The 23,454-nt window shown below is 40.7% G+C and overlaps 1 pseudogene; it reads right to left on the bottom strand.

Annotated features, from left to right (window-relative positions):
- Positions 1–18,151: 18,151 nt before the first annotated feature.
- LOC138142367 (protein FAM136A-like) lies at positions 18,152–19,985 on the bottom strand (annotated as a pseudogene).
- Between the last annotated feature and the right edge of the window lie 3,469 nt (positions 19,986–23,454).

Consider the following 23,454-nt stretch of genomic DNA (forward strand, 5'->3'; position numbering starts at 1 on the left):
TTATCTCTATCCTACCCTTTCCCAACCTGTCTTTTTCTAGATTTTTGAATCTTCAAGACTCCTCAGAAATACATACAATTTTACTGTCTCCAAATAATGAATTTGTACTACAGCCAGCGCAGTTGGTGGGCTAGTGAGCGGTGATATGGGAGGGGGGGGGAAGATAGTCTGTTTATTACAAGACCATTTCATGCACAGGCAAAGATGCAAGGAGCTCACAGAGTTTTTATGCCCCCCAGGGTAATGTAGACACCCCCAAAGAATGCAGACAATGTAGAAAGATCCCACATCAAAGGAATGGGAATAATGTAGAAGGAGCCTCCCTTAATCCTGTTTACTATTTACCCTTGCTTAAGGCTAGTTATTTATTAGGGTACTATTCTAGGACCATATGTGGAGTCATAAACAAAAAAGATTACATGCCCTCTGTAGCAGCAAGCACCCCAGCATCCCCAGGGTTTGCTGCCAACACAGGTTCTTAGATCTGCTTTGTTAAAGGAAAGCAACTCAAAATGGGTTAACAAGCTTACTTTAATCAGTCAAATATGTATCATTTACCTAGTTCAGGGGAAAGAGGTCAGCACCCCAAACTTCAGAATATACAGACAGAATTATCAAGACAGAAACAGATCAAGTAGACAGATTTCCAAACTGTCCAACCATTACATCCATACCAAACAACATCTGGGTTTCAAAGCCGGGGGACCCTGGACAACGGCTTCCCAGAGTTTCATCTGATCAAATCACAGAACACTTCTCAAAGTGAGCCCCAAAACAAAGCTACACATCAGGGCTTAAATAGCCTTCTCCTGGCTCAGAGAATGTAGCAACCTTATTGACTCACTGGCCAATCAAGAAGTATGTACTGAAAAACAGGCCTCCCACCCCAGGCTCCAGGTGCACTTTAGCCTAGGGGCAGGGAAGATCTTCAAAATTTACATTCCCATTACATCCTCTTGCTATCTGCCTGGTAACCTTTGCAGGTAACTGTATAGGACAGGGGAATATACCTAGTGAGGTCAAGGGACCTCAAAATGTCCCCTTCATAATACATCCTCCTGCTTGTCTGCCCTGTAGCCTTTCAGATAATAATATAGGGAAGGGGAACATTTCATTAGTGAAGCCGAGAAACTTCTGAAAGTTCGCTACAGATTTGTATTTGAATAGGCATCTATAGATACAATGCTTTAATCCAAAGCAGTGATCTTGATGGTGGAGATTTCAGTGAGTCAATAAATATTTATTCAGCACCCAGGCACCATACTAAGTGTTGGGATAAAAGGAAAGGCAAAAAAATCTTTTTTACCCTCAAGGATTTGACAATCTAATGAAGGTGGAGGTGGGGGGGAATAACACATAGAAAAGGGTTGAGGGTTAGAGAGGGAGGGCATATGACAGGGACAAGATGAAGTCCTATATCCAGGTGGGAAATTAGGAGATGTCTGCCAAGGGCTCCTCTTTTTAAGAAGAGAATTTGGGAGGAGCTCTCCGATGTCTATTGTCCACCCTTTTCAATCAGAGGAAATGTTAGGTCCACCCTTCAGGATGTACTGAAAAGGTGTGAGTTTCAGAGTTGATTTGTAGATCATCCTCCATTTTGTAGGAGACCAATAACATCATGGGTGATGTCTTGATTAGAGGATTAATTAGATTTAAGTGAGGCCGAATTGCACAAAGACCCAAGTCTGTGGCAAGATGAAAGTCATGATGACTGGCTATGCAGAACTGATATCATCTTGGAGGAAGATTAATTTCTAGAGACAGTGACAAAGTCCAAGGGAGCAGCTGGATGGGAAATACAGATACTGTATTGTCAGGTTGCACATATTGGAGGAAAGGGGCTGTCAGACTTTTCCACATTCGTCCAATAACACTGGATAGGAGCCACTTTCTCAGCCTATGAATTGAGCTGATCTGTTCTTTAAGAATGTCAAGCCAAATGTCAGCATTTGTTAAGTGACTTCCCTGTGCTGGACACTTGGGCTAAGTGCTTAGGCTAAAAGAGACCCTGCTCTTAAGCAGCTTACAATCTAATGGGGGAGACAACATTCAACTGTGTACAGCCAAGATATATGCTGAATAAAATTGAATGTCATCTCAGAAGGAAGGCACTAGCAATAAGAATAGGAAAAGGCTTCTTACAAACAGCAGAATTTTACCTGAGGCTTCAAGGATGTCAGAGAAGCTGGGAGGAGGAAAAGATAAGGAGGGCAGGGGGTGGAGTCAAGATGGCTGAGTAGAAGCAGGACTTCCTTGCTGCTCCAGCTTCCACCTTCCCCAATCCATGTAAAAAGGGGAGTCTAAACAAATTTTGGAGCTGCAGAACCCACAAAATGACACAGAGAAGCTAACCACCCACTAAGGACAGCCCGGCAGGCTGGCAGGAATTGGCCAGCTCAGTGCTCTGGGAGCCAAGCCCAGCCCCACCCTTAGGCTTTAGCCCCAGGGCAGCCTGACCAGCACCAGGCCTGAGGGACTCCAGATCAGCAGCAGCTGTGGCTGTTTCCAGATTTATCAACACATAGATGCGAAGGACAAAGTGACAGGTCAGTGCAGTCTGGACTTTGGGACCCAATAAGTGGGAGTGCGTGGCTTTTGCCCCCAGCGCGAGAAGCTGCTGAGATGCCTGGCACAGCCAGCCAGTGCTAGTCGGCAGCTTCAGCTCCTGGCCTGAAGTGTGTAGGGGGATTAAGCACCAGTCTGGGGGGAATCACTCTTGCTTTAACCTTCTTGGATCTGGATTGCAGTCTAGGGTGGAGGTCCTGGAATGTGTGTCCAGCTTTCCAGAGCATGTGAAAACCTCAGAGAGGGTACCCAACTAATACCTCTGGCAGCTGAGAAAACCCCAGCATTTGGGATGAAAGCTCCCTTTTCTGGTGGCAGAGTCCTACTGTGGCAAAAAGCCCAGGGGACAAGTAACTGAGGGGCAACATGACCAGGCAAAGGAAACAAAGCAGACAGAAGATTCCAAAATTAGACTCCTATTTTGGGGACAAAAAGGAGCAAAGCATGGAACAGGAGGAAGACAGTGAAGTCAGAACTCCTGCATCAAAAGCTCCAAAGGAAAATATGAGTTGGTTACAGCCCATAGAGGATGTTAAGAAGCAGATAAGAGAAGTGGAGGAAAAATTGGGAAGAGAAATGAGAACAATGCAAGAAAATTATGAAATGAGAGTCAAAAGCCTGACTGAGGAAAATCAAACCTTAAAAAATAGACTAATTCAAATGGCAAAAGAGGCTCAAAAAGGCAATGAGGACAAGAATGCCTTAAAAAGCTGAATTTGCCAAATGGAAAAAGAATCTCAAAAGCTCAATGAGGAGAATCATTGCATCAGAATTAGATTGGAGCAAATAGAAGCTAATGACTTTATAAGAAATCAAGATGCTTTTAAACAGATCAAAACAAATGAAAGGATAGAAGGCAATGTGAAGTATCTCATGGGAAAAACCACTGACCTGGAAAATAGATCCAGGAGAGATAATTTAAAAATTATTGGACTACCTGAAAGCCATGATCAAAGTAAGAACCTAGAAATAATCCTCCAGGAAGTTCCTCAAAGAAAACTGCCCTGATGTTTTAGAACCAGAGGGCAAAATAGAGGTTGAAAGAATCCACCCATCACCTCCTGAAAAAGATCCCAAAAAGAAAACTCCTAGGAATTTATAGCCAGCTTCTGGAATTCCCAAATCAAGGGGAGAATATTACAAGCATCCAGGAAGAAACAATTTGAATATTGTGGAAACACAATCAGGATAACACAGGATATGGCAGCTTCTACACTGAGGGATCGAAGGGCTTGGAATATGATATTCCAGAGGTCAAAGGAGCTGGGATTAAAACCAAGAGTCACCCTACCCAGCAAAACTGAGTATATGTTTCAGGGGAAAATATGGTCATTCAGTGGAATGGAGGACTTTCAAGCATTCTTGCTGAAAAAAACAGAGTTGAATAGAAAATTTGACATTCAGATACAAGAAGCAAGAGATGCATGAGAAGGTAAACAGGGAAAAGAAGTCATAAGGAACTTATCAAAGTTGAACTACTTACATTCCTAAATGGAAAAACAATAATTTTACATTATGAAATTTTCTCAGTAATTGAAGGGAATGGAAATATATATATGTCTATATATGAGGGTATATGGGCATATGAATACATATTTGAATGTGTGTATATATGTTTACAGGTATACATAGATAGAGGGCACAGGACCAATTTAACAGGAAGGGATGATACTTAAAAGGTGAAATTAAGAGGTGAGAGAGGAATATAATGAGAGGAGATGAGGAGAGACAGAATGGGGCAAACTATCTCATATAAAAGAGGCAAGGGAAAATGGTTACAATGGAGGGGAAGAATAGGAAGGCAAAAGGGGATGGGTCAACCTTATTCCCATTGAATTTGGCTTGAGGAGGGAATGAAATACACACTAAATAGTGTATCTCACCCTCCAGAAGAGTAGGGGGGACGGGGATCAGAGCGGGGATGATGGAAGGGAGGGCAGGCTGGGGGGGAGGGAAGTTGGAAGCACCCACTTTTGAAAAGGGACGGGATCAAAGCAGAGAATAGAACAAGTGGGAGGTGGGATAGGAGGGAGGGAAATATAGTCAGCCTTTTACAATATATCTACTAAGTTATTGTTCTGCATTAGCCACACATGTACAACCTATGCTGAACTGCTTATCTTCCCAGTAAGGGTGAGTGACAAGGGAGCAAGGGAATGAATCTCAGATTCAAAGTTTTAAAATCAAATATATATATATATACTATTATTAATACTATTTTACATGTAATTGGGAAATAAGATATACAAGCACTGGGGCATAGAGATCCACTGGAGAAGTCGAAAGGGGTGTGGGAGAAAATATGGGAGAGAGCAGATCGGAGGAGGGGATATCCTGTGGGACTGCTATTTTGGGGTGGTGGGTAGGGGAAAAACGGGGAGAAAATTTGTAATTCAAAATCTTGTGGAAATGATTGATGTAAATCAGAAGTTAATAAAGCATTTGGAAAAAAACTGGAATAGACAAGAAAGCAAAGAAAAGGACAATTCTCAACACAAGGAGTATTATTTGTCACATAGGCTTTTATGAAATGAAAATTTATTGTTACACATTTTGAATCCTCTCTTATGTTCTGCTATGTATACATGCTTTTTTTCTTTCTAACTTTGTATTTAAGTTCCAATATTTAAGTTTACAATATGTTTTTTGTTTCTTTTCTCTTTTCTGTATTTGTGTTCTGTCATTTGAGTCTAAAATAAAATTTAGAAAAAAAAGAGATTAGGAGGACAGACACTTGGGCTAAATCCTAAATCCAAAAATGGAAGTTAGGAAAAAAGATGTTTCCTCTTCCTATACAGCCTGTAGTCTGACCAAGGTCACACAAGCAGTATATGTCAGAGTTGGGCTTTGGATCTGTGTTCCTAGGCCAGCTTTTTTATTTTCTCTGTTGACTATGTATGTGTATATATATATATATATATATATATATGTGTGTGTGTGTGTGTATGTGTGTGTGTGTGTGTGTGTGTGTGTATGTTTTTGTTTTTTTTCTTGGAGGGGGGGAGGCAATTGGGTTTAAGTGACTGCCTGGGATCCCACAAGCTAGTAAGTGTTTAAAATTGAATTTGAACTCAGGTTCTCTTAACTCCTGGAAGGTTCTCTATCCACTGTGTGACCTAGCCCTGTCTGTATATAATTTGCTAGAAATAAATAATTTAAATATATTGGATATGCATGTTAAAAAAATTAACTGAGAGGAATTAATAATCTAATCTAGCCTGAATTCCATATTTTGCATAAAGGGAAATTGATGCCCAAGGTCATAGAAAACCAGGCCTTTTTAGCTTCAAATCCAGAATTCTTTCCACTGAACTAGGCCACATATTGCTAAAACAATCTTATTTTAAATGATTGCAAGATTAAACTAGGAGAACACTGTATATAGTAACAGCCACAGTGTATAAGGACTGATTTTGATAGACTTAGCCCTTCTCTCCAATGCAAAGACCTAAAACAATTCCAAAGGACATGTGATGCCAACCACATCCAGAGAAAGAACTATGGAATCAGAATGCAGAATGAAGCAGACTATTTTCTTTTCTTGTTTTGTTTTCTTTATTTTTCTTTCTCATGGTTTCTCCCATTTGTTGTAATCCTTCTATGCAACATGACTGATGTGAAAATGTGTTTAAAGAAATGTATGTGTAGAGCCCATGTCAGATTGCAAGCCATCTTGGGGAGAGAAGGAGAGAAGATTTAAAACTTATGGAAGTGAGTGTTAAAAACTAAAAATAAATAAATAAATAAATAGATAAATAAATAAATGAACGAACGAACGAACGAATGAATGAATAAATAAATAAATAAAACAAATAATTGCTAGATCCAGGACATCTCTTAGAAAATGAGCAGTCACCAGTACCTCCATCTGATTTGGTTTAGAAAATTGTGCCATCACAGAGCCCTGGAGTCTGTGTCTTGGTTTGGCAGAGACAACGGAGGGGTGTGATGGGGTTGGACTGAGAATTCTCTTGTTCTTTTACTATACCACTCTTTCTAACTGTTTTCTTCTAACTCAATTTATTACTCTGTCTGAATTAGGATATACTGATGGAAAACTTACTCATCCATTTCCTGAGTCCAGAAACTACTATCTCGCTTAGACATCTGCATCGTGTATTTGCTTATCAGTATTCCTCCAAAGTAAAGGGCTGAGATCTCATAATTAGATTCACTGCTCTTTCCAATACTGAGAAAGAAGAGGAGGGAAGAAGGAGGAGGCAGATGGGGAGGAAGAAAAGGGAGATGGGGAGAGAAAGGATAAGGAACAATAGCTGGTTCTGGAGTCTCTGCTCCCAGACACAGTTCTCTCTTTAAAATGCTGCTGGGAAAGAGACTCACTTTTTTCCTCTCTTAGTGGTTTTTCCATTGTATCCTTCTTATAGGGTTTCCCATTTGATAATGAGTAGGATTTACATTCAAAAGGACTTGACTCTTCTCACATTCATTTAGATTCATGAGGCTGACTGGATAATATTTGAGAGATTTCTTTAGGATTTAAAAAAAATTATTTTGTTGTTAATTTATAAGCTAAAACAAGTATTTCCATTTCATAGTATAATAAAAACAAGACGATTGCACATGAAACTGCAAATCAGTAATGTACAACTTTCTATTCTTTTAAAATATATAATAAAGTTATCAAGTAAATTTTTCTTCTTTTTTCCCATTTTTCCTTTCCTTCCCCTCCCCCCTGTGCCCTGAAAATGGCTACTATTAGACACAAATAATTATATTCATGTAAAATTATTCTAAACATACTTCTATTTTATCTGTTCTTTCTCTGTATGGATATGGTGTCTTTTTAATCATATGTCCTTTATAGCTAATTTGGGTATTTATAATAGTCAAAATGACATACCATTACTAGGTCTATTTCCTAAGATGATTAGGTAAAAAGGAAAAGAACCTATATATTTTAAATGTTTATAGCAGCTCTCTTTGTGATGGCAAAGAATTGGAAATGGTGAGGACGCTCATCAGTTGGGGAATGACTGAGTAAGTTGTGGTATATGATTGTGATGGAATGCTACTGTGCTATAAGAAATGATGAGCTCAGTAAGCTTAGATCTCCTTAGTTTTGAAAGAATTCTATGAACCCCTCCTCCATCATCCCCCTCCTGCACCTCAATACTGCAACTGTTTGATGAGACCACTGATTATAAAAGGTCTTTGAAAAGGTAAAATGAAAAGCTTAAAAAAACTTATCAAACCACACCCAAATAAAAGCTTTTATCATGATTGCAAACCTGATGATCATGAGAATCTCACTGAGTTGTCAGTATCATTATCATCATGTAGAATAATAATATGCTAGGAAGTGCCTAAGGCAGGATTTGAACTCAGGTCTTCCCCACTTCAGATCCAGAATTCTATCCACTGTACCATCATCTGCTTCTAGCCTGATTTAGGCTATAATATTAATAACTAATGAGCAGCTAGGTGGTGCAGTGGATAGAGCACGGGAGCTGGAGTCAGGAAGACTTGAGTTCCAATCCTGCCTCAGGGGTGCCTCAGAGATGTACTAGCTGTGTGACCCTGGCCAAGTTATGTAACCCTATTGGCCTTAGTTTACTCATCTGTAAAATGACCTGGAAAAAGAAATGGCAAACCACTTCATTATCTTTGCAAAGAAAACTCTAACTGGTGTCACAAAGTGATACAACTGAACAAATATAAATGCTCGCGATTATGATTAATTATTTTTGCATAGGCAGGATCCCAAAACATCTTGACAGATCAGGAGGTTTCTAGTGAGAAGAATTATCTCTATTTTCATGAAATTTAATAGGGATAAGTCCAATTGTTGAATAATGAATCATTGGGTTCACAAATTTAATTTTATGAGTACAAGATAGAGGAGGCATGGCTAAATAGAAGTTAATCTGAAAAAAGATCTGGGGGTTTTACTGGACTACAAGTTTGATGAACAAAGATATAATGTTTAGGTTACATTCAGAGAAAATGTCTGGGACTCCAGAGATAATAATACTTCTGAACTAAGGACAACACCTGCAGCGTTGTGCTGGGTTTTGGAAGCGCCTTGATAAACTGGGTGGCCAATGAGGACAGTGAAGAACCTTGAATGCATGACATGTAAGGATTGACTGAAGAAAGAAGTGCTCTTCAGATTAGAGAAGACAAAGAGAAAGAAAAAGAGGACCTGATAGCTATTCAATTAATACGCATTTACTAAGTGCTTACTGTGTGCCAGTCACTGTGCTGCCCTGGTTTTCTAGTACTTGAAAGGTGGTTGTCATGTCAGTAGCCCTTGCTCTCATGGCCTCAGAGAGGAGAACTAAGAGCAGGAAGAATCTGCAGGGAAAGATTTAGGTTTAACATAAAGGAAACAACTTCTCAATCATTAGAGATATCCAAAGGTGGAACAGTGGCCTTCCTCTCACTAGGAATACTTGCCAGGGATGTTGTAGAAAGGATTCTTGTTCAGGTGCAGGCAAGAGTCAATGACCTCTGAGGTCCCTTTGAATAGAGGGTATGTAGGGAAATGTTTAATAACAGGTTCTCCAGGAGAAGAAGAAAAGTACACAGGACACACTCTCAAGTTTAATCTGAATTAACATTCATTTTTATTAAGTCCAGACAGTAAACAAACAACAAATCATGTCCTGATTTATCTGCCAATTTCTTTCATGTAAATACCCACATTGAAAATTTACACGTATGAGCTGGCTACAGCTTTGACCTTGCTTTGAAATCTAATATTCTGTGATTTTGCATGTATTCAGGACTTCCTTCTTTCCTTCCCTCCTTCCCCCTTTCCTTCTTTTTCTTCCTTTCTTCCTTTCTTTCTTTCTTTCTCTTCCTTCCTTCCTTCCTTCCTTCCTTCCTCCCTTCCTTCCTTCCTTCCTTTCTTTCTTTCTTTCTTTCTTTCTTTCTTTCTTTCTTTCTTTCTTTCTTTCTTTCTTTCTTTCTTTCTTTCTTTCTCTTCCTTCCTTCCTTCCTTCCTTCCTTCCTTCCTTCCTTCCTTCCTTCCTTCCTTCCTTCCTTCCTTCCTTTCTTTCTTTCTTTCTTTCTTCCTTTCTTTCTTTCTTCCTTTCTTCCTTCCTTTCTTCCTTTCTTCCTTTCTTTCTTTCTTCCTTTCCTTCCTTCTTCCCTTCTTTCCTACATAGCTTTTACAGGTGGAAGATTGGACTAGATGGCCTTTGAGGTCCCTTCCAATACTAATATTCTATGTTTCTATAATATGTTCTCCTTCTTTAGTCTACTCTTATGTTAGAGGAAAAACTAATGATTCACCTCAGCAAATGTTGACTTCTTTCTCTGGGTCTCATAAATCTTTCAGATTGATTTGAATCCTATTTTCTACTTCTCTGCTCCCCTCAGGAGCACCAGTGCTGAAGAAGAGAGATAAGCCACAGTTTCATTACCCAACACAACATTATTCAGATGAAGCAGGAGTATTTTCAGATCTGGCAATGGCAACTGGCAGAAAATGGGAGAAATGAAGAAGCTACATGCTCAAAACACTACTGTTTTCAGCCCCTCCCTGGGGAAAATAAATGTTATGACTTAGATAACTCTCTGATTCTCTGAGTAAGACTAATCAATGTTTGTACTGGCTGGAAAGATAACTTGGTAGAACTTGATGTCCCATTGATGGGCCTAATTGAACCGTGAAACTGCTAAATCAGTCAGTCAGATAAGAGCACATCTGCTACCTAAGATGACATTTTCCAATTGACTAAGACCAAGTTCAATTTAAGAATAAGGCCAGTGTGGGGCGGCCAGGTAGCACAGCGAGTAAGAGCACCGGCTCCAGTGTTGAGAAGACCTGGAGATCGAATCCCGGGCTCAGACACTTAGCACCCACCCAGAAACACCTGGCCGTGTAACCTTGAGCAAGTTACTTAACCCCAATTGCTTAGGGGTGGCCAGGTGGCTCAGCTAGTAAGAGCACCGGCTCCAGTGTCAGGATGACCTGGATCAAATCCGGGCTCGGATACTCAGTACCACACCCAGAAATAATAACTGGTCGTGTAACCTTGAGCAAGTTACTTAACCCCGATTGCTTTAAAAAAAAAAAAAAAGAATAAGGCCAGTGAGAAGGCATGGAGAAAGCTAGTTACAGAAATGTGAGGACTGTCATTGCTAATTACTAGAATGACCAAATCAGAAGATCCTGCCCAGATGACTATGTACTGGGATGTTGTACAACTCCACTTTGATAGGAAATATATATTTTACATCCAAGTGTGGTAAAGAAGTGAGTTGTACCTCCAATACACATTTCCTGTATACAAATATCTATCTATTGTTTTACTGTCTGGGAATGTTGATGAGTATAGAGATGCAGAACTGAAAAAAACAAACAAACGTATTTTTGGTATGTGAGTTTTATATTTTCCTGGTATAAAAGAGCAGGGAATTGCTCACTTTTTCCTTTATTAACTTTGAGTCTTTGAAACTCAGTTTGTTGAATTAGATTCAATATTAGTCCTTTGCCTAAATCCCTTTGAAGCCTTGGAAACTTATTAGCCTACAACTGGATTTAAAATGAGATTCCCTCCCCCATTATCCCTTAGCGTTCTCCTTTATAATTCTTCAATAACTGCTAACAGTCCATACCAATGACCCACATTTTATATTGGCCTGCCTTATTATTCTTTAATTTTATCACAAGCGATTTCACATGTTTAATTGATATTACATTGCTTACCTTTTCAGTGGAGGGAGGAGGAGAATTTGGAACTCAAAATTTAAAAAGAAAAGAATGTAAAAAAATAAATAAGAAATTCAAATGTTAAAAAAATTATCATGGGTTCCGGCCTCAGATACTCGGCACCCACACAAAAATAATGGGCCGCGTAACCTTGAGCAAGTTACTTAACCTCGATTGCTTTAGAAAAAAAAATTATCATGTAAGTAGGTCCTGTCTTCTGTCTTTTACATCCAAAGCCTGCTATATGCCACTTCTATATAACCCATATTTTCTAGCAAAGGGCTAAATGCACAGCAAAGCTCAATGAAATCTTGAATGATTGATCCAAATGGAAAAAGAAAATACTCTTCTCTCTTAGCTTCTTTTGTTGCTCTTCAATCTACTATCATTTGTAACGGGAGCATTCAGAAGAGATTCAGGGACCTCGGCTTCATCAAATTCTCTGGTCTCTGGTCCCACAACTACCAAAAATAAATAAATAAATGCTCTTCTGTCTACCTAAATGCTCACTTTTATTGTTCTCCAAGTTCTGGGAACTCCTAGTACCCATGTCTAGGTATATGAAAGGTAGAAAAAAAATAGCTGGAAAAAAATAGGTGGAAATACACCAGACTTGCACCCTCCCACATTTTTCAAAGGAACTTACAAAGAAAACATTCCCCATCCCTCTGTGTTTTTTAAATAAACTTCCAATCTGCAAGATAATCACACCTGTCATGACCATCAGGTGGCAGTGTTTATCCAGGGCACAGCCTACAGAACAGATCATTCAGGCATTCTGATTTTTATGGCAGGATTTATGACTTCATTCTCTCTCTCCTTTCCTCCATCTCTCCTTTTTTAACCCTTACTCCTCTTTCTGTCTCTGTCTGTGTATGTCTTTCTCTCCGTCTCTGTCTCCTCTATTTGTCTTTCTCATTACTTCTCCTTTTTTTGTTCTCTCTCTCTCTCTCTCTCTCTCTCTCTCTCTCTCTCTCTCTCTCTCTCCCCATTCTCTGTCTCTGTCTCTCTCTCCCCATTCTCTGTCTCTGTCTCTCTCTCCTTTACCTCTTTATCTGTTTTTTCTTTTTTGCCTATCTGTATTTCTATAATTCTCTCTCTAGGTCTCTGTCTCTGTCCTCTGTGTCTTTCAGTTTCTGTCTCTCTTATTAGTCACAGCAGCATAATGCAGAAGGATCTGAGAGTGGGAATAAAGTGGAAGCAATATAAGAACATGGCCTTATCAAAATGATCAATGAAAAGTTAAGGCTTAAGCAACACCTAGGAAACATTGTTTAGAAATAACAGAGAGTGATCTTGAAATGCCTCCAGACCTAAAAGATTAAAGATAAAATCCTTGACAACAACAGCAAAACCCTAAACATTTATTAAGTGCTTACTGTGTTCCAAGCACTATGGTAACCACTGGGAATACAAGGGAAAAACAGTAAAAAAACAAAACAAAACACTAAATATCTAAAGTTCTAGGTGGATCACTACCATTGAGTCTCCTTCTCTCATGCTTTCAAGAATTGACACATAATCACTGTCCCATTTATACTTATTCCTTGTTCACAAAAGTCCAGTGTCATCATCTCTCACTCACAGCTCTACAAAAAGAACAGTAGAATGTAAGCTCCCAATTAAGGTTAAGTGATTTGCCCAAGGTCACATGTCTAGTAAGTGTTAAGTGTCTGAGGGCAGATTTGAACTCAGGTCCTCCTGACTCCAGGGCCAGTGCTGTGTTCACTGTGCCACCTAGCCACCCCATGTTGGGTTTTTTTTTTGTCTTTGTATCCCCAGTGCTTATGCCAGACCCTTGTACCTGATAGGTAACTAACAGGTGTTTCTGGAATTGAAATGAAGTAGATTGGCATTTTGACATACTATTTGTGACAGGCTATATAGCCCTGGTCAAAGGCTACTTTCTCTAGCAAATTCCATATAATATGCAAGGTCTTTTTCATAGCACTCAGAAAATCAGGAATGTGGTTCATTAGTAGTGAAGAGCAAGAAGGGCAGGTCAGTGGGGCATTGGATAGAACACTGGGCCTTGTCAACAGGCAATCACGACCACACAAGACTTTAGGAAAACTAGGTTTATTACAAGAGAAATGAACATGCACATGGAACCCAAAAGGTTCCCAGGCTTTACAGGAACTTACATTTTTTATGATAGCGGGACAAAGGGAGGAGGGGACACCCAGAAAGGGCATGGCCTGGGAGGGGGACTGGTACAGCAAAGGTGGGAAAACAGACTAGACCACCCCCCACGTGGAGGAGCAAGATCAAAAGCCTCATTCTTTTCCCTTGGGAGCTGCTAGACTACGAAGATAGGAGGGTCCGCTTGCTTATCTGCAAAGGGCCCCAGCTGCACAAGCGTTATCCCAGCCTGACAGACTGGCTGGCACCTGTCTTGCCTCCCAAGGACACATAGGGAGTCCAGTTTGGGGTGCAACAACAAATTACATCGGCTCAGGGAGAGCTTTCTTTTTGACACATTCAGGGCCTCATGCACGCTCTGGGCCCAGTGTTTCTGGAAAATAACTTAAAAAGACAAGTTCAGGGGATCCCTTAACAAGCCTTAACAGCCTGGAGTCAGGAAGCCCTGAGATAAAATCTGATACCAGAAACTTGCAAGCTGTGTGACCCTGTGCAAGTCATTTTACCTTGCTTGCCTCTGTTTCCTCATCTATAAAAATGAACAGGAGAAGGAAATGGTAAACTGTTTTCGTACCTTTGCAAAAGAAAATCCCAAATAGGGTTACAGAGTTGGACACAACTGAAAAACCCCTGCACAACAACAACAAAGTGAAGAGCAGAACATAGGGGAGGTGAAAAAGCAGGAACTTGGTTTAAATCCATTATTTAATTAGTGCAAGAAATTTCCTTGCCAGTCAGGATTCCAAACTCTTCACCTCTCGTCATTCTCATCCTATGTATTTCTATCTTAAAGAAAAGGATGTCCCCAGTGTGCTGGAGGCTTCTTTTAGTCTCTTTTTAATAGCTTAGCAGACCTAACGAAATACTCAGACTGCAATAATCATCCATTATTTCATTCTTATTGCATGACTGGTTCACTTTTCCTTCCAATTAAATGTACCCTTCATGATGTCTCTTACACCAGTTCTTCTGCTTGGCATTAATTATTGATAACATACCAGGGGCAACTAGGTGACATTGTGGATAGAATGCTGAACTTTGAGTCAGGAAGACTCAAGTTCAAATGTGATCTCAGGCACTTACTATGTGACCTTAGGCAAGTCACTTAACCTCTATCTGCCTCAGTTTCTTCTTCTGTAAAATGAGGGCAATAGTAGCACCTACCTCCTAAGATCTTATGGGGATAATATTCACTAATAAGATAATATTCACAAAGTATTTTGTAAACCTTGAAGAGTTATATAAATTATAAACTATTTGTTGTTACTTCTGCTGCTGCTATTACTACTGGCAAATACATTTGCTATGTATCTTTCCACTGCCCTTTTGGGTTAGTTGTAATTTGGATTCTCTAATTCACTGAATTTTAGTTTTCTTCAAAGTATACCTCAAGACTCACATCCTGCACAAGACCTATGTTGATCAGCTAATTACTAATACCCTTCCCTTGACATTACTTTGTATTTATTTTACCTCTGTTAATGTTGTCCCCACACCCACCAAGAGAATACAATTTTCTGGGACAGGAGCTACATATTTTGATTTTTGTATCTCCGGCACACAGCACAGTGTCTGGTGCATAGTAGGTGCTTAATAAATGCTTGTTAGAGGAATTGATGGATGATACTGATAATTTTCTTCTTTATGGTCTAGGCCTATAATTTTATATGGTGCAGGGAACTCCCAGTGTGAAAACTCCCTCTACCAATATAGGTCAGCAACTGGTCTGTTGCTGTTGTTGTGTGTGTCCTTCCTTCTTGAAGGGGACCACGGCGTCAGAGAGATGATGATATGACTTGCAGTTGACTTGGATCTGGAGTGTGGGAGGGCTGTGCGAGGTCACCAGCCCCACTTTCTCCTCCAGAGCCATCTAGGTCCAGAGGCCCGATATTCATCAGGACAATTGGAGATGGCCCAGGATGCAATGGGCAACCCTGTCCCTTTTAGGCTAAGGTCTTTTCAGGTTCTCACTTTGAATGAGGTAATGCCCAGTCAGTGAATAGGCCTCTTTAAGAAGTGAGGCAAGGAATGACCTCTTTAATTAGAAAAAAAAAAATTTTTTTAAATCAAGCTGAGAGGGGAAGACCCTCAGGCTTTCTTTCTCAAGAGAAACAGTTGCCATTGACATTTACTGTAAGCCTGAAGGGCCCAAAATACAGCCATTAAGTGGAGCTTGGGCAGGTACCTATTGTGGTACAATGTATAAGTTTCAGAGTGAACTGGATTTAAGGTTTTGTGAAAGAAAAGAAACGGAAGGAAGGAAGGAAGGAAGGAAGGAAGGAAGGAAGGAAGGAAGGAATCTAGACAGTAAATCCCAAGTTAAGTGGGTTACTTCTGGCCACCAAATTTTACCTTCCTTTTGCATGGGTCAGAAGACCACTTACCCAAAATGACTCAGAGACTTCACAAGGTAGAAGCAAAAACTTTATTACCATCTTTCTCGAGTAAGGGCATCCCCAAATCCAACAAAAAGGTCAGAAGGGAGGAGAGAACTAAAGAAGGCAAAAGCAAGAGTATAAAGCTCTAACATGGGAATTGCACACCTTCTCCACTGTCCCACCTTACTCTTGGTTGGTAAGGCAAGCTCACAATCTTCTTATTAATGCCAACCTATCGTTGCAAAGCCCTCTCCATTCATTACCCTAATTACTACTAATAAGGCTCTAATTTTGTTAGATTATATATATATATATATGTATATATATAATACATGAGGTCCACTATGCAAGAGCAGTAACAATCCCAGAACCCCCTTCAGTGCAACCTAGATGTGTCCTTATTTGGGCCTGAGTGTCCCAACGCCGCTGTCTGCTTTCTGATTGGTCAAATCCACCTGCTGCTGCCAGCTCCTTTTATTCTACATTATTTCATTTTTAGTATTATCTAGGAGTTCTCTGGGAACTGGGAACCCAACTTCTTCCCAAGGCTACTGCCTCAACTCTTCCCAAGGTACTTTTTATCAGTAGTCTTGTTTCAGCAATTCTTGCAGTTCTATAAAAAATTAACCCTTTGCTACCTCTCACACTACCATTCCTTTTCCCAAGCTAAAAACACTTCTAATTTGGTCTCAATAGTTAATCCAATCAATTGTATTAATACTCAATAGCTCCTACATTACCTACATTGGAAATAAACAATGACCTACATATATATATGTGTGTGTGTATGTGTGTGTGTGTGTGTGTGTGTGTGTGTGTGTGTGTATATAACTCTCTGGGTCCGAATTCAGACAGCTTGGTCTACTCACAGGTTGTTTGTCCTTTATTTGTGAAGAGGACCATGGCATCAAGGAAATGATGACATAATTTGCAGTAGAATTTTTGCTGTTTTCTGGATTGAGTTTTAGCCAATCAAGTGCCTTTGAGCCTCACCTTTGATTGTATCAAGTCTTTGATTAGAAACAGTATACACTGTATTGCCCTTAATAGGCCAAAGGGAATTTGAAGATCTCTCCTGCTCCTTAATAAGACAAATGTAATCACATGGTAGTCCACAGTGGGAGGAGTTTGCCAAAAGGGTGGAACAGGAAGGAGCAGAGCTGGGAGCAGGCAGAAATGAGAGAGAGAATGTTTGTGATGTTGGCACTTTGTCTGTTGATCTTTGTTACTTTCTTAGACAGAAGCCCTGTTTGTGCTTCTGTGTTGATTTCTCAGACAGAAGTTCTGTCTGTTGTTCTGTATTGGTTTCTCAGGCAAAGTGAATTGAGATGATAGCGCTGGTAATGTGTGTAAATATTGTTGTAGCCCTTTTAAGCTTTGTTTTCCTAGAAACAGGAACTTTGAAGAGCTTGGAGTGGAGCACTCTCCATGAGCTGAGATATGAAACAGGAACAGACAGTTGCCTGTGTGTGAATCTAGGCAAGAGCTGGGAGGGGTCAGATTAGCCAATGGAGAAGGAGCTGTGGGGGTTGGAAGCCAGCCTCAAATCAAGATAAAAGAGGATTTTACTTTGGTTACTCTGTATTGACCGATGAGATTTGTAACTTACTGTGACCTAGGTTGGATGGTGTTTGTACTTTTTGCTACCCCTTAAGGATGATTGGCTTAAGGAGGATTGGAAGCCAGCCTCTAGTCAAGATGAAAGAGGACTTTACTTGGATATTCTGTATTGACCGATGAGATTTGTAACTTACTGTGACCTAGGTTGGATGGTGTTTGTACTTTTTGCTACCCCTTAAGGATGATTGGCTTAAGGAGGATTGGAAGCCAGCCTCTAGTCAAGATGAAAGAGGACTTTACTTGGATATTCTGTATTGACTGAGGAGCTTGTAACTTACTGTGACCTAGGGGTGGATGGTGTTCGTATTTTCTGCTACCCCTTAAAGATGACTATAAGCTATACTGAATGATATGTTTTGTTTAAGACTATGTAGTCATCTCAGTAATAAGTTGTTATGTTATGTTGTTGTGAATGTTATGCTTTAGATTCTTGAATGTTATGCTTTAGTTTATTGCTGAATAAATAGAGTTCCTTATACTATGCAATTAGGCCCTTAAAGTTATTCATAGCAGCAGTCCTCAGGATTGCTGCTGTGATTGGCTTTACACTAAGAAAAAGAATCATAAAGATGATGCCGAGCTTCTGAGGGAAGATGGCAATGAGGACAACAAGTCTATTTCAGTGAACCTAGGAGGAAAGGCATTAGAGTTGTCATTGTGTGGGGTATGGGTTCCCCAAAAGTGCAAAGACCCCAAAAATCCCCTACCCAAATTTTATAAAAATATAGAGGTTTCTCAAGGTAAGAACAGGAAGATTCTTATTCAGTTCTTTTTTTTTTTTGAAGTAAAAAAAATCAAACAATTTATTTTTTCATCAAACCACTAGGAAAATATCACACAGCCTTGAAACACTGAACAGAAAGGCTATGTTAATCGCATTCAATAAGAAGTTGGTATAAAGAGAACAAGATCTTTTCCAACACAAGGCCTGGTACTAACATGTTGCTCAAAGTTTTAAGCAAGTGATAACTGGATAATTGGTGCACACTGCCTCCTGTACTCCAGGGTAAACAAAAGCTCTCCTTTGCAACCTGCTTAGAAATTTAAGTTGTCTTCCTACCCTTCCCTGTCCTAAGAGAGTCCTCTCAACAAGCTGTTTCTATTGAAGAGGGCCAGGGTCAGGTATCACATCTTTTCTCCTTTGGGAAACCTAAGTTTCCCCCAAACCAGTCATCTACCATTCCATTAAACAAGAGGCTTAAGACTGTTCTGCAAGCAAAGAGAGACTTTCTTTGGCCTTCACTCAAAACCGTTTCATGTTAGTCTCATAAAACACTCTAAATGAAGTGTTGCCCCTGTAGTACCTTCCAGAAGGGCAAGAAAAAGTAACCTGAGCAGCAGTTCTGGAAAAGCCAGCGTGAAGGAACCTGAGCTTCACATGCCTGGTGAGAGATTTCCCATTCATGTTCTTCCTTGGTGTCCCAGCTGATAGCTCATGTGAGCACTGTCCTCATCAAAGGAAAGATCACCTGGCAGCTGCTCAGAGCTCTAATCGAAGTAACCTTCTTTCCCCAGACTCCTCTCTGAATGCCAGGTTCTTTTACTGAGGAGAAAAGCACAATTGTGCTTCTCTTTTCCAATCAGTAGTGAACTCATGGCTGCTGCTTTCTGGTCTACGGGAAATGGTTCAATCAGGTGGGTGTGAAGTTGGCACCAAACAAAAGTGGAGGGCTACCTCAGGGATGCATACAAAATGGGAGGTAGGTTGGGGAAGAGAATTGCTAATACCTATAAACCCAAAGGGTTATTCCAGCTTCTAGGAATGGAATACCTCTGAACCAGCTGAAAGCCATTAAGGGCTCCAACAGATAGAACAGAGGACAACTTCACTGAAGGGATGGACCTGGGTACTATCAGCCCTCCATGCTGCCTCCAATCCAAATCTGAGAACCAGTTTCTTCCATGTCTTCACCTATGGGCTAAAACATATAATGGAACCAACAGAGTCCAGAGGCAGATGTGAAATTCCCACAAAGGTATTCTTAAACTTGCTACCAGCCTCAATTTCTTTATTCTTAAATTTTCACTGAAAGGTAAAAATTTCCATACATTTTAACAGGTAGACCCATTTTCCCACCCCAGATGACTACTGACAATGACTTTTGCAATAGATGCCAGGGAATCCTTCATCTTCTTGGTCATGGTAGGGATGAGGTGCATATGGTCATCAACACATTTGGTCACACAAGACTCTAGCTGCCTCTTCACCTGCTGCTCCTTGCTCGCAGCATCCATCAAGTCTTTGGCTTTGTCATTGCAGTGCATGGTGCATTGAGCCAGGTGGTCCTGGAATTTCTCCAGTTCACTGGTCACAAAGGCCTTTCCTGGGCCAAGGGAGCATGGCAGCGTTCAATGCACTGATGAACCTGCTGCATGGAGGCTTGGGTATCTTCACAGCAGCTGGAACTGCACCGGAACATGGTACCCTGCATCTTGCGGATATTCTCCTGCTCCAGCCCTTTCACCATGGTGTCCACCACCTCCTGCACCCGCAGCTGCTGCGACTCCACCATGGCATACACCCTTCTCCCCCCCACCGCGCCCGAGCGCTCTAGCCAGGCGTCCACATGGAGCTCTGAGAGCGGCCCCGCCCCCATCTTATTCAGTTCTTGAGAGAAGAGGGCATCACCTGTACCAGGACAGACTGATGGAAAGAGGTATGTTACAGAAGACAAAGCAAGGTTATATACCCTAGCACAGACAAACCCTCTCTCACCACTATTGCTTATTCCCATTGGCTGGGAGGTGGGTTTACAGTCTAGGCATTAAAAAGACAAAGAACAAGGAAACAGGGTATAGCCAATCCAAGCATACATATCCTTATTTGGCAAACTTAATGCTGATGTGGCAGTAAAGGAGGGGGAAGGGTCCTAAAGGACTCATAAAGGACTTAATACTGATGTGGCAGAAAGGGAGAGGGAAGGGTGAGACTGAAAATCAGGCCTGTTCCCACAAGAAACCTTACTAGATTTTAGGATATAATCTGAGAAGTTTTCACCTCCCCCACTCAGCAGCAAAAACTGGGAACAAGAATAAAGGCAGTTCAAATTGAGTACAAAGGGAATAGTGGCCCTAGGGAGGAAGGAAAGGGCAGGTTGCCCTAAACTGGCCCAGCAACCACAAACAGTGATATACTCAGGCTCCCTGGGACAACACCTACTGATGTTATAAATCTCTTGTAGACATGACAGTGTGTAGAAGACCACAGGCCAGTGGGACTCTGACCCTGATGGCTCAATAAGCCCTCTCAGCTGAAGAGCTTGCTACCGGGCTGTAATGCCAAGCAAAGGCAACTTTCCAAGGTTCAAAATACCAGCATGGGTGCTCTCCATTTTATTCAGTGACAAATTAAGAACAGATAGAATCAACATATAGCATAATTCAAAATACAGCATTTACCAAGTGTGATTTAATCAAGTACTACCCCACCCCTGGACATTACATTCATTTAGTCCATCACAAAGCCCCTCTTCTCAAATGGAGATTAGTTTCCAATTATAAGTAAAGTACATTCATTTGTTCAATAACAGAACACAAAAAGGTCAAAAGTTCCCCACCCTTGGATCACAATTGAATCTACCCCAGAGTTACAACAAGCTTAAGCACAGCATTTAATACCCAAATGGAGGTCTTTTCTTCATCTTGACATGAGGCAAGTTCTCAGCAATCTTTGTTCCTGGGGAGACAAAGTTTAGCAAGGCCACAAGATACATTGCCAGTGTCTTCATTAATTCATTCTCTGTCTGCAGAACAGTCCTAGGACCCCTGAAAACATTAGCAAAACCCCCTTCCAGGATTTCTGTAAACATACAACAAGAAAATCCTTCTTCAGGGTTTCTGAACCAACAGCAAGGTTCCAAGACCTCTGCAACAACAGGACTGTCTTTCACCAGTGGACAGATCTGGCAAAACAACATCAAAACAGACAGACAAAGTACCAGCATAACAGCCATGTCTCTTCAGTCCTTGACAGCTCTGGGTGGCAGCTCTCAAAAGTCCTGGGCAATTCAAAGTGGCCCTCAGCAATCCTCTCCATCTCTCTCTGCCTCCAAGATGCTGCTTCCAAAAAGTTCTTCTGCCTCTCTCTTTTCTCGTGTCTCTCTAAATTTATGTCACCAGCTCCTCCCAGTTCAGCCCTCTCTTTTCACGTCAACAAGTCCATCCCACAAGTGGGATTCACAAGCTCTGGGTTTTAACACAATCAAACCAAAAACCAAGCCAACACAGGGGGATCTTTAAATTACATTACTATTACACGGGCCTGGATTGGTTCCCCATCCTCCAGGAAGGAGCTCAAACATACAGGTATGAAGTTTATTTCCTCAAGATAAGCGTGTTTTATGCCCACAGCCTGGGAATAAAGAAATGTGCAATGTCCTCAGGGGAAAACAATTAGGAAGCATCCTATAAAAGCTTGTATGCAGGGTAATAATCAGCTCTCTATTTTCCTGGCTCTTTTTATGCACCCTCTCCCAACCTCTGGGTAGGTGATTCTTTCTCAGCCCTGCTGTCCTGACAGCAGAGCTCCCCACAACAGAGCAAACCACAAGAGCGAACAGAAAAGGCTGTGTTGAGGTGTGCTATGAGGTGCACTGGATAGAGCAATGGGCCTCAAGAGAGGAAGACCTGAGTTCAGATCCCACTTCAGACACTTACTAGCTGTGTGACAAGTCACTGAATCCATACCTATTTCAGTTTTTTAAGCTGTAATATGGGAATAATGATTGTACCTACCACACAGGGCTGTTCTGAGAATCAAATGCAATATTTATAAGGTGCTTAGCACAATGATTGGCACATAGTAGGCTCCTAATAACAGTTCATTCCCTCCCTGTACTATTCCCCTTTTGTATTCTTTATATGTCCTATTAAAAAAGTTGTCTTAAGTTCAAATGCCTTCACAGCCTCGGTTTATTACAGGTGGGAAAATGAATACCCCTAGGCCACTAGGTGGCTGCCATAGATAATGTGCTAGTCCTGCACCTGAATTCAAATCTGGCCTCAGACACTTACTACCTAGTCACTTTACCCTTTTGCCTCAGTTTCCTTATCTGTAAAGTGAGCTGGAGAAGGAAATAGCAAACCACTCCAGTGTCATTGCTGAGAAAACCCCAAATGGGGACACAAAGAGTCAGACATGACTGAAAAAAGACTGAACAACAATAAGAGAGAGCTAAAATGATCCATATCCTAATATGGAGAGTATTAATTCTTTAAAAATCCTCCAATAAAAGAATTTGAGTCTATGTGAATTCAGAGCAGCTTTTGAGTCATGAGTCACATGGTCACTTTCACTTTTCATGTTTATTCCATGCTTGCCACAACTTTTCCTGGAGAAAGTATTTATGATACAAAAGTGTGAGGATCCTGAGTAGCCCACTATTCTTCGGAATCTTTCTTTTTTTGATACCAAACTCTAACAGTTTTAGCTCCCTACTCCTGTGCCCATGTTTACAAGATCACTATCTCAAGGTATATAGAGACAATTCGGAAGACCACATAAAATACTCCAAAGAATTTCTCTATGACTCCATCCTCTGCAATAAATATGTGTAAAGATGTATAAACTATAAGTATCTTATTGTTGTTCTTTGTAAAAACAACCAAGTATCCCATGAAATTACATTTCTTGTGTTTAGGAACACAATTAAAACAACATTGTCAATGCCTTTATTCTTTTTTTTTTTTTAAGCAATTAGGGTTAAGTAACTTGCTCAAGGTTACATGGCCAGGTATTTCTGGGTGGGTGCTAAGTGTCTGAGCCCAGGATTCGATCCCCAGGTCATCCTGACACCTCTTACTTGCTGTGCTACCTGGCTGCCCCAACGCCTTTATTCTTTAAAAGAGAAGCTGTGCGCCATACTTCAAAGCATTTAGCTACAGTGACTGGATTAATTTATAGTAAAAATGCCAATGTTAATGTTTTTTTTCTGACCTATTAAGAGTCTCAATTTGTTGATCATTGGACTAAAGATTGCACATTAAGGATATACTTTGATACTTTGGTGAATGTGTGATCTCAGAAATGTTTTTATCCTTCCCAAGGGTGAGAATCCCCACCCATTCATG

Source organism: Petaurus breviceps, unplaced genomic scaffold (assembly GCF_028583685.1).
Source record: "Petaurus breviceps papuanus isolate PSGF00001 unplaced genomic scaffold, PetGlider_PUasm1.0 90574, whole genome shotgun sequence".
Lineage (NCBI taxonomy): Eukaryota > Metazoa > Chordata > Mammalia > Diprotodontia > Petauridae > Petaurus > Petaurus breviceps.